The 9,560-nt window shown below is 41.7% G+C and overlaps 1 long non-coding RNA gene across 2 annotated transcripts; it reads left to right on the top strand.

The window, feature by feature from the left end:
* Positions 1-1,383: 1,383 nt before the first annotated feature.
* Positions 1,384-8,920, top strand: LOC111856808 (uncharacterized). 2 transcript variants are annotated; one of them, XR_002841239.2, is made up of 5 exons: positions 1,384-1,468; positions 5,377-5,423; positions 6,868-7,110; positions 7,674-7,826; positions 8,855-8,920. It is a non-coding gene; the product is annotated as an uncharacterized lncRNA (long non-coding RNA). The 2 variants fall into 2 exon arrangements; XR_002841238.2 differs by having other exon boundaries at positions 8,797-8,885.
* Positions 8,921-9,560: the final 640 nt, after the last annotated feature.

The following is a 9,560-nucleotide window of genomic DNA, read 5'->3' as shown; positions in this document are numbered from 1 at the left end:
CATCACCACTCACATTTTTATGCATTTCGTTTCACGCCTCCAGTTACTCTTTCTTAGTAATCCGCATTGAATTGTGATTATGCATTACAAATCTGAAATTCACTGCACAGGGAAGTCATTATCTCCTTAATGATTGCACAGAAACAATATACATTTACTCAACTGTGAAGTTAGGCCATCTATCAAGACTCAGAATTTAAAAAACTGTGAGAAAAAACAAATTCCAGATTTAAATATATATTATTCACTTTTGATTTAAATATTGATAATTACAAGCAAAGCACCATTGATAGAATTCTGTATTTGCCTCAGTGCACTGGCTTTCTAAAAAAAATTGTCTAAATTATTCTGAATCTTGATTCAGTGCACTGTCGGGCCAAACTGACTGACCTTAATAATTTATCAATGAATAATTTCTTGCCCAATTTATCAGCCAGCCCACCTTTTTACTGGGGTTTTTCACATTTAACACCTTGCTAGGAAGGGTTAGCTTGGTATTAAGGGTGAAGCACAGTCCCCAGAGGTCTGATCTCTTGACCTCAACACTACTTTCCTAATGACTAGTCATAGCAAAGGGCCTCTGTTGATGGCTTTGGGGATAACAACCATAGTCCCTTATACACAAATGCCTTTAAAGAACTGAATTCCTTAGCACTCTGTGAAGGAATGAGACTATTCATTTTTGACACCTTTTAAGTTTAAACTCTTTGTGACCAGCAGGGAGGGATGCAGAGAGTGATGGCTGTCTCTCCCAGCAGAGTGTGTTCATGAGTTTTCGAGAGCCCTGTGAAGCTCTTCGCCTCAGCTAAGCTCTCAGAATCTGGCCTGTGTGAATCGGGCTCCCGTTCCTCCTCTACCCCCAGGCATTGTGGTCCCAGGCAACTTTCCCCTGCCGAAAGGGAAGTAGGTGGTGATATGGCTCGTTTTAGCTTGTTAGTATTTGGCTTTTTTCGGTTGACCTATTATGTCACAGATGAAAAAATATAATAAAATTAATAATACAGTATAATCCCGTTACAGTGGACTCGCTTAAACGGAATATCATCTATAACGGATGAGGTCCACTGGTCCCGGCCATGCGCCTTTACGAACATGCAGAAAAACATTGGATGTGGCGGACTCACATATTTCGCTTATAACGGAGAAACAATTTGGTCCCCAGAGCCACTTTTAGCTGTAGTTCTGTTCGGCTATAACGGACATACAGGCTCCGCCTTCAAGGCGTGTGGCGTGCCGGTGATATCCAGTGCAGATACGTAGTCTGGATTATTAAATCACGCTCTATACATAGGCATGGCGTAACAGCAGGCAACACTGATTGGTCTGTGTGGTTGTCCATCACCAGGCAAGCTGCGCGACGGCAGATGACGCTCGCAGCTGGAGGGATACAGTAAGCAAAGAGGTCAAGATTACTACTGTACCGTACATGTATAACCACTTATAGGTCATATATACTTCCATTGGTCAGGTAAAATTGGATTACTACATGTATAATATAATAATCTATACCACAAGTGTGTCTGCTGGGGTGCGGCATGAGTAAATGGTGTCCTGTAGTTGTGTTCTGGACATACAGCAACTCTGAGTGTAAAGGACTGTTTTGCCAGGTCCCTTGAAGTCCGTTATAAGGGTATTTTACTGTAAAATAAAAGCGTACGCATATTACAAAGGTGAAACATGAAATGCAATGACTGTAATTGGAAAAAAAAAATCCGTTAAAATAATATGAACAGGAAGATATCTTTATATTTTTAGTCACTGTCTACTTTGAAAGTTTACTACTAAAATAGCAAAGACAACATACGTTTATTTGTGCAGGACATTTCAACACGGATGTGAGTTAAAAGTATTTTATACGGAGATCAAATAACATTATACAGTAATAATGACGGGTGAAATCAACTCAGAAGGATCCCTGCTCGGGATTGAACCAGGAACTTCCGCATGTAGTGTGTCTACAATTAATTGCCAAGCCAACTCACTGGCTGTGTTTATGGCCACAGTGTTGCCTTTTTTAACTTACATTTTTGTATTTTTCATACAGCTCCATCAGCAGCGTTTATTCTGCGGCGGAAAGAAACATCGCTCTCATTTTACAGGCTTTCCGACTCATTCGGTCGATCTATCGTTCATCCATTTATTTGGGCTTCTTACAGTAAATATCGCGGGTGTTTGCACTAAGTGAGACTATGCAAGTCTGTCTTGAATGAACCTTGATTAATTAAAACTGAACTGCGTTCGTGGAACGACGTGAGGCTAAGTTTAGAGATGGAGGTAGGTTGAGTCTGACTTTTTCGGGAAAGTCTGCCTTTTTTTTTTAGCTACTTTTATGGAATACCCCCAGTGCCTTGAAAACAATGACAAACTCAGAAAACTACACTTTAACAAAACTTTAACTCCCTGCGCTATAATACAGAATTGAAACTAAGAAAAAGCCTGATCTTTAATCTAGCTGATTAGCCATCTGATAATTGCATGTGCCTAACATGCGATGTTGAAATTAATATCCAGCCGTATTATACAGTATACTACATGCAGCCATTTTTCAAATTCAGTACAAAATACCCTGACTGATGTCGTTCAGCATTACCAGAGCCAGTGGAACAGACCTTGAAGTACTGTACTTTTGGTACTTTCTCAAAGTACCAAAAGTACGGTACTGGTGCCGTGGAAAACACCCTAAGTGAGTGTTTTCCTGTTTCCATTATTCTGAGTAAAACATCTGATGAAGGTTATCGAGGGGTTTTATTCCAGAGCACAGAGTAGTAAATCAGATCGGATTGATAGGAGAAGTTGGCCAACACAGGTGCAGACGTCATCGTTTACAGGGACTATCAAGTGATTGTCAGAGTGCACAGCATACAATATCCCACTGTGGCGATACTGGGTGGCAGTCTAGGTGGGACCTTGCTGATGCCCTGCCTATGCTGGAGCTCAGCCTGCCATTAAGCTGTCATCTCAGAACTTCCATTCAGTGTCTGGTGAGTGTGAAACCTCAGAACAACCCACCGTGAGGCCTGAAGGTTCAACAGGACTGGTTATTGTTATTGGTGGCTGTGCTGACGCTTTTTATCGTTACTAATTAACAATCCCATATCCAACACCAGTACTGTACCTGCCATTGTCCCTCAAACTTCACATCTGCTCAACAGTAGCCTTCTAGCATGTTTTGGCCAACTTACCTTGATTACCCTGATTTGACAGACAAATGGCAGTTCAGTTCCATTGCTGAGAGCAGAATAACTATTGTGCCAATATAGTGCAATGAGAACTGCAACCTTATGCTTAAAGACCATTGTATGCAATGGATGCCAACACTACTGAATAACTGAGTGGTAGTCAGTGATAGCTTAATGATGATATAATCCATCAGGTGCCAAATTAGGCAAGCTGAAGCTTTCATCTGATCTTATTCCTCATTTTTACACTTTCAATACTTTCCTAATGGTCATTATTGGAAGTTAATATTGGCAATGACGAAGGGGCTGGCTTGCTGTAGATAAAGCCAGTTTATCCCAATAGACTCACTGCTTTCAAATTTGACAGTCCTTTCAGTAGTTTTGTGTAAATTTTCCATGCAGTAACCCTGCTATCATCTCACTGGACATAAGCAAGCATGCATGTGAAAATGCACACGTGCAAAGACTAACACCATTGTGCCAGAATTTGGAGATGCAAAATTGAGTCCAGAAAAAAAAATTATTAAAATGTAAAAAACACTGAAACCCTGTTATAACGAACCCGTCCGGCAGTCTGGCATATTCCCTGTACTGCTTGGAATTCCAGGGAAATTAAGCAAACAAAGCGTTTTTTTTAATTCTCACTTTTATCTTCTGCACAAACACAGCAGCTATGTGTCAGATTAACATCCTCTACGGCACTGCAGCCACAAAATCGCTTTAATTAAAACTGGAGGCAGAACTGAAATGTAGTTACAGACCCATTTCTGCTGCTGTTTGCTAATGGCCTTCCCAGTTTACTCTTTGTCGTCAAACTGAGAAATTTTCCCGCCTCGTATGTCTTGGTTGCCAGAAATATGTCTGGAACACCAGTGCAAATGCAGAATACCTTGCCTTTTATTTGTCATAAGCTTAAAATCTTTCAAGGTCATTCCAGACTAACTATTTGCACAGCATAGCCTTCGCTTGTCAGGGCGGCTCAGTGGGTAATGCTGATGTCTTGTGCATTGGTGTTTTGAATCCTGCCTCCATTGTGCCTAAGTGGGCTATCCATGTTCTCCCCCTTACATATAGGCTACGTGGTACTGTATATCTAAATTGCCCATAGTGTATGATTACTGTATGTGTGTATGTGGCCTGAAATGCACTGATGTCTTGCAGCTAGAAGATGGATGTTTGGCTTTCCATTATCTTTGAGTAGATATTGTCAGAAATCAGGGTATCTAAGTACAGGGAAAATGGAGGACCCAGACTGAAACAACACAAACCGAGTGTGACCACAACCCTGCAGATTACAGGCTTCCATCACATTATCTATAATCATGTTTTTTTTTTAAGTTCTAATGATTTGTGTTCAAGTTGGCTGGAAGTTAAAATAAGAATAATCTCCATTGTCATTGTCATTATTGTCATAATATTAAGATGATGAGCCACATCAAGTCATCTCGGATATTTCATTGTAACTATAGCTAGACTGTAAGTAAAATTCATATCAGACAAAAACATTGCAATATATTTTTTCTTATCATCCTCCTGGCCAAGCAAGAGCTTGGATGAAAAATGGTGCAACTCTGTATTTTTCACGTTGACCAAGAGTGTGAAATTACATTTAAGCAAAAACAACAGAAGCCGCTATTGTGGAGCATTTTTTTTGAAAGGCCTCTGTTTAGTCTAACGCTGCTGGTGTAGTGTGTGTGTATGTATGTGTGTGTCTGTGGGTCTGTGTCTACCTCTGTGTGATTGATCGCATATGTGCAGATATATGACTCCTTTGTATTCCAGACTGGGTTTGTGAGCCAGTGCACATACACTGGACCTATACCTGTGTGAGCAACCCATGTCTGTGTGTGACTACAAGTGTCAGACTATAGATCTGAAGGTCACTGATTGATTGCTGCTTTTGAGTAAAGGTCAAATCCTCTAGATGTCAGCAAGGCCACCCCAGACCCCTACTGCCCCCTACATGTGATAGAAAGAACAGCTACACAGCTACACTCTGTGCAGAGCCTCATAATCCTCTGCTCACACCTGGACAGCAGGGTACCAGATTGTTAATGAAGGTGAACAGTAAAGATCGCACAACTTACAGTTACATTGATGTCTGTATATATGCAGGGATACATCTTTGACTGTGTGCTTATGATGGTTGTAGGTTATACATGCAGGCAATGCTCTTAAGATGTCCTCTTTGTTGCAGGATGCAGTGCAGTAACACCCCCCAACCCTCAGCTTCTCCCCCACCAGGTATATAACTTACGTTCATTGCTTCTCTCTCTTGCTCCCTCTTGCTCTCCTTTACGTTTTCCCTCTCTCAGATGGTTATTAGCTTAAGTGCTGCCGCCGCTTGGGCCAAAACTGTAGCCGCTTACAGTGACACAGACGTACAGCCACGCTGCCCCTGCTTATTTGCCTCCCACTTGGGCAAAGGCATCTCTGTCCTACAGGTGAAATATCTCACCCACTAGCTTTACGTTCTCAGGATTATTTTCCGTTATCTTGTTCTTCACCTTTTCCCACATGTTCTCTGCTCCAACCCCCCCTCCCCCCGCCGACACACACACGCACACTGATTGTTCCCCCATATGAAAATGTATTTATGGCAGGATTTATGTAGGGGCATCAGAGCATATGGTTATGCTATTCTACGTAAAGTACTGCTTCATGTGCATTATTACCCAGCATGAATGCACCCCTAACATTACACTCTGGCTGCTTATTGCAGTGCTGTATATACCAAATGCAGCTTTTCATTGAAATCTTCCCATAGTTATGTCAGAAGGTGGCTTTCATTTCCTTTCCCAGTTTTGCCACAGGTCACTGACCTTGGTGCTTTTGGCTGCCAGCTTCAGCCACCCTGAGATTTCAGAGGACAGGGAAGCTCTGAATGGCTTGTTCCTTTTCCCTGTGCCCTCTGTTTGACTTTGAATTACTGGTTACATTAATTACTGCACTATTTTCTGCTAATTATGTTGCCTGCCCTGCACAAATGCATCAGATGCATCGTAGTTTAATATGCAGCCATACAGCATGAACTGGGGGTGGACTTTTGCTGTCCAAACTGCATGGTTTCACTATACATTTGCAGGTTCCTGAAATGTAATCATCATTAATTACTTGAGTGAGCTAATTGCCACGCAAAGCAACATGATGCTGCAAAACACAAATATGTTATTTTCTCCTTATTTCCATCTGGGTTGTAGTAAAATGATTGCACATAAAGACAGATTAACTCCTGCAGTAGCTGTTTAATCTCCTGGCAAAGTAAAGTAAAGCTGTTCCGTTTTAGGGGAAAATCACAGCCAACAATTTACCCCACATGTGCCTTGATCCCATAACACTCTAGTTAAACCCTTTGTCCTGCACTTCCATTGCAATTGGTCTGAAAGGGCAGTGAACATGGAGGATGGATTAACGGTGATCCTAAACCACTAAATTCACAACCTTTGGGGTTAGACCAGAGAATCGGTGGTCAGGCTTTGAATGGGATTTTACATAGGACATGATCTGAAGGAAGGAGGGGGTCAGAGGAGGTAAAGGTGGGTGGTAAAGAGTGGTGGATGGTTTTAATTAAGGTGAGGGGGGGTGACTCTCTTCAGCATCATAATAGCCATGGGATGCGTGTCTGACTGCCCATTTGTGTGATTTGGTGAGAGACATTTTGGAGTGCAGAGCCATTTCTGTTCTCCAGGTGGGTTGTGGAGCTGCTGATTGAAGTGAACTTCACCTGTTTTCGGTAAAAGAGGTAGAACATCAATAGACTGAGAAGCAATGGCCTGGTCCTGCCTGAGGCAACTGGCATAGAGCTCCCTCCTCTCAAGCAGCAGAGTGGTGCACCCTTAATACCCTGCGTTAGCCCCATCTGCCTCTCTGTGAAGATCAGCTCACGCTCGAGCCAGTGCCTCCAGCCTGCGGCTACGTGCGAAGGGCTGAGGTAAGCTGAAACAAGCTGGGGAGGGTGAGGTGGGCTCCACGAAGAAGGGTTACATCCTCATCACTCTGCCCCCCCCCCCTCCCACTACTCCTGTGGGAGACTTAGCAGAGAGGTCAGTTTGGTGAGCACATACACCCAGGCTTTCAGAGAGAAGCCCATGTTCTGCAGTTTCCTCCAGCGATGCCGAAATCCTGTGTAACATTCAGAGGGGAGGCATTATGAAGTCTAGCACGGCGACTGCAGCTAATAAAAATGGGATTTTGTTCATTGTGCGTTTGTTGTTTTCATTCAGGGATAAATGCAGCCATCATGAATTTTTTATTGAATTGTATCTTTTATGAACATATTGGAGCTCTCTATAGTCCTCTTCATTATGATCTTATTGCAAAAAAGTTTGATAGAAGCTCACAAACGGAGTGCTCTTGTATTACATTACAATGCTGACAGTAAGAAGTATTTCACTGGGAGAGTCTGCTGGACCTTTTACAGTGGAAATTACCAGGAAAATAGCTGTACAGTTCAGCCACTCCAAAAGCAGCTCAGATTCCTTTGTCTTTTCTCAGTCTCATGACTCCAGAAGCAGAAATGGACACAAAGAGAACTCAAGACTGTCTGGGTGACCTTGAAGACAAACTGAAAGGTATCATTTGTACAGGTGATGGGAAAACAAGAGAAAACAGCATAGGAGAAAGGAAATGTCAAAATACCATCCTCAGGTGAGTTGTGGGAGGTGAAAAAAGAAACAGACACTCATATAAAAATAACCAGGAAAAGCAGTGATCGGGGAGAGAAGCCTGACACCAACTTACTGATTCAATCTCCCGGAGTGGATGGACGGCCCACCCCCCGCTCCCACAATATCACATGATTCATACCGGCCAATCAAGTGAGTCATGTCAGAAGGTGTATTGCAGATGAATGGCAAAAGAAAGACAGGGCACAAAGACCTGCAGGCATAATCAATAACATGCTATTGTCTACAGAGTGTGGCTTGCCAAAAAAATATCAAATGGGTTCTCAGCTTAGCAAGTGTTTTCTATTATAGATTCTTTCCTTTTTCGTTTATTGTTTATTAAATAGCAATAATGTTGTACTCGTTTTTAAGTCTGTGTGTGTGGATTATGCTTATATTACATTGTGGTGACCAAATGTACCCCACAATGTGATAAAAACCTGTTATTTTGATGTGGTGGGGACCATTTTTTGGGTCCCCACAAAGACCTTTGAATGAAATCAAAAAACATGCCAAAAGTCCAGTATTTTGTTTGGTTAAGGTTAGGGCTGGGTTAAGGGTGTCATGTTGGGATTAGAGTTTTCCCCATAGAAATGAATGGAGAGCCTGTGTGTGTGGGTTTGCATATATCACATTTGAGGACCAAATTGTCCCCAAAGTGTAATAAAACTTGAAATTTCCCCACTTTCGGGGACATCTTTTGAGGTCCCCATTTGGATAACCTCAGTTTTATAAAAATCTGTGAATGCAATCAAAAAAGTAAAAATGCCAAAAGTCTTGTATTTGGGTTGGTTACTTATGGTTAAGGTTAGGGATGGGTAGGGGTTAAGGGTGTCGTGATTGGGATTAGGGTTTTTCCCATAGAAATGAATGGACAGTCCCCATTTAGATAGGTAGGCCAGCGTGTGTGTGTGTGTGTGTGTGTGTGTGTGTGTGTGTGTGTGTTCATCCAGGTTCCTTCCCATACTCTACAGTGAGTTAATACTCGGTGTCTCCTGTTTTCTGGGATAGATTCCAAGCTCAACTTGACCTAGTACATGATATGTGGTTAGAGAAGACTATTGATATCTCTTCAGGCAAGTAATTGAATGAAAAGAACAAAATCAGACATTTACAGATTAAAAAATATACATTAAAAACGCTTATTACCAGTATTAATTGAATGCATGAATGATTGAATGAATGAGTTGTTTGTGTTTTAAGCCTACTAGATATTTTTTTACTGATCATCCATCAGGTAACTAGGATATAGTTAAGATTATAGAATGTAGATTTATAGGATAATAATTACAGAGGAAAGAGTTTAAGCATAAGTTATAGGAAAATATTTATGGAGGAAATAGTTTAAGCACAAGCAGGTGTGTGTATGTATGAAATACAGTGAATCACTTTGGTTCCTCATTATTGTACTTATGGCTTAATTCTTTTTTGGAAGCATGAAAGGAACATCTCACCACTCTCAGATTCTTCATCCAAGGACTTCAGAGCAGCTCTTGATGTCTTGTTCTCTGCATCCCCATCCTCACTTCAAGGTGCTGTTGGAACTGACAATTAGCAGCTCCGAGGCGGCCTGGAAGCTTCAACAAAGAAAAGTTTGGAAAAAAAAGTTTTTGAAAGGGAGGCCTGTTTCAGTGGGACTGCTACTCCACTCCTCAAACCCTAGGTGTTACAAGGTTTCTGTTTGTGCCTGAGAGAAACTAAAGAAGCTCAGTAACCT

Source organism: Paramormyrops kingsleyae, chromosome 17 (genome assembly GCF_048594095.1).
Source record: "Paramormyrops kingsleyae isolate MSU_618 chromosome 17, PKINGS_0.4, whole genome shotgun sequence".
NCBI lineage: Eukaryota > Metazoa > Chordata > Actinopteri > Osteoglossiformes > Mormyridae > Paramormyrops > Paramormyrops kingsleyae.
Note: the sequence above shows the minus strand (reverse complement) of the source record. Positions and strands in the feature narration are given on the sequence as shown.